Consider the following 2,592-nt stretch of genomic DNA (forward strand, 5'->3'; position numbering starts at 1 on the left):
CTAAGCAAATTTTATCTAGCATCTTCCCTATCTGCCAGTGCTGTTCTAAAAGGTGAGTAAAAGCAGCGTGCTCAAAACTTGATAAAAAGCTAGTTAGTAGGTTTATCTAGTTTGAAGTTTAGCTACCATCTCACATAGCAGCAAATTAGCAACATTTTGCCGACCAAGCCAGACGAATTAAGGAGAACAGCTTGCTAGTATGTGTTTTAAACTATTTCATGTTACAATGTAGTTTCCTAGCCTAACATTAGGTAATTCTCAAATGTTGTCACAGTAGCTACCAACTAAAGTTATGCTTTTGTTCCATTGCAGTATAATTTCGGTCTCCCAATTGATTGTCTCACAGGAATGTATCAACAAACAGACGCAGTGACCTCCCCAACAGAGAAAATCGTGCTGAAAAGCACCTCAACAGTTTCCCTCAACGATCGGTGAGACTACCATAAACCAGTGGTGATGAGTTTAGAGGCCACCTCCTGTACTCCATATCTTGCTCATTGCAAACCCTGTTATGACTAAGTGTCTTTTCTCTTATCAGTCATTCTTCCCCGTTGATACAAAATCCTGAGTCAAAGGCCAAACCTGTCTGTTTGCTAGACATCTAGCTACAGCTGGTTAATTGGGGACTTCACCCCATGTACTCAAGTGCATTGTATAGGCAGCAAGTGGCTGGGCAAGGGAATGCAACTACATGGTACAGTAGTTTGCTAAGTATGTTCTATCCTCCTTTATCCCTCAACCCCTGCTCCTCCAAGCTTCACGACTATGCTGAAGAACAAGCAGCCGGAGCCAGTGGATGTACGAGCCAACATGCAGCAGCAGCAAGTGGCCAGTGTCCGCAACAGGAGACTGGCTCTGCAGATGGAGAACAGGACCTCTGTGCAGGCTGCCCTGCAGCCCAAGGTGAGGGAACTAACCAGCCACTTTTCAACCTGTCTAGGTTAGTCAGTTAGATTAAGTGTCAGTGTCACTAATCCAGGGCTGCATTCAGTTCGATTCAATGTTTGCAACGTTCCGTGACGGTTTGTACTGAAGGGCACGTTTCCCCAAAATGGTGCGCACTGTTCTTCAACAGCCTTTGAGGTATGTTTGGTGGGTGTGGCCTGATCAATATGGGTGTGACCATTTTTTAAATTTCAAAACTTGTGCTGCACACACTATACCATCTTCGTTCATACACAATCTCCCTCTGCGCCACCATAATCATACCTTTCTTCAACTGGTCGTTCAGAATTGTTTCCGTTGAATTAAATGTTGAACACTGTTCTGTCGTACTGAACGCACCACAGATCAGAACTACCCCAGTATCACTATTTCCCCCCCTTTTTTTAAGAAAAGACCAGAGAAATGAAAACGTGGACTAGATTAGAAGCATTGAGAAGTTAATTTGAATTTTGAAACCAAGGGCGCCACCTCCTGGGCATGTCATGTCTTCACTTTCAGTTCATCGATTACATTTTAATGGAATGCACCCAAACTCTGTTGGTACGTTCCGATGTCCCACAGAGCCTGAAGCAGCGCCTGGGGAAGGGCAATGTCCTGACAAGGCTAGGTCGGCCCATGGGGACCCTGATGCGGGGGGCCACCAGAAGCCGAGGGTTTGCTGTAAGGGGACTGCGAGGGATGAACCGAGGAGGATTCAGAGTGCATGGAAACAACAGATGGGGCTTTTTGAGAGGTGGCTATGCTTTGAGAGGTGGCTATGCTTTGAGAGGTGGCTATGCTTTCAGAGGTGGGTGTCCTTTTTGTTTTTTTCTCTGTATTTGGTGTACTGTGTTGTTCAACTGTAATACAGTTGGAGACAGTTTTAACTTTGTATATCCCTCTCTCATTCAGGTGTGAATCAGATGCGTGCCCGGGGAGGGGTGACTAAGCTTAGGTTTCGTCAGGGCCTGAGGCTGCAAGGTGGCCAGCTGAACAATGCTGGAGTGCTGGTGAGCCGCGGAGCCAGGAATGGACTGGGCCTGAGAGGAAGAGGTGAGAGAACTCTTGCACTCTCTTAACTGTGCATACTCTGCCCTCCCTTCTCCCACTGCCCTCCCTCATGTCTTGTCGTCCCTACCCAGGCAGAGGAGCGGGTCTGGGCCTGCGGGGCCGGGGAGGGTTCAGGTGCAGAGGCATGGGCAAACCTGAAAAAATCCCCACCAAAGAGGAGCTGGACAACCAACTAGACAACTACATGTCAATGACCAAGAGCCACCTAGACGCAGAGCTGGATTCCTACATGGCCATGGCAGGCTCCGACTACATGGAGTAGAACCCTGCTGGAAGACTGGGGGAAGCAGCATCAACAAATGCATTGAGGCTATCCAGAGGTGATCCATTTAGTAGAACTGCCCCTCACTGGAAATAGACGGAAGTGACAACCAGGGTCTCTGGCTTATTCAGAACTATTGTTAGAAGAAGCACTATTTGTGAACCAATATGTGGTGGTACATACATGCCCAGGAGCATGTGTTATGTGGCTTAATTAGAGCTCTCTAGAGTCATACTTGAACTGTTTCACACACTTGAGCTGTTACGTTATTTTCGTAATTTATTAATTTAATTTATAAGCTCAGTCCTGAGCAGGGTGGTCTAAAACCTTGCCTA

General features: G+C 46.9%; 1 pseudogene across 1 annotated transcript; it reads left to right on the forward strand.

Moving 5' to 3' along the window:
• The first annotated feature begins 292 nt into the window (after positions 1 to 292).
• Positions 293 to 2,257, forward strand: LOC311110672 (chromatin target of PRMT1 protein-like; annotated as a pseudogene). The gene is made up of 5 exons: positions 293 to 431; positions 756 to 903; positions 1,507 to 1,696; positions 1,837 to 1,977; positions 2,067 to 2,257. The product of its transcript is annotated as a chromatin target of PRMT1 protein-like (transcript).
• Positions 2,258 to 2,592: the final 335 nt, after the last annotated feature.

The sequence above is a fragment of the Coregonus lavaretus genome (genome assembly GCF_964263955.1).
Source record: "Coregonus lavaretus genome assembly, chromosome: 3".
Taxonomy (NCBI): domain Eukaryota; kingdom Metazoa; phylum Chordata; class Actinopteri; order Salmoniformes; family Salmonidae; genus Coregonus; species Coregonus lavaretus.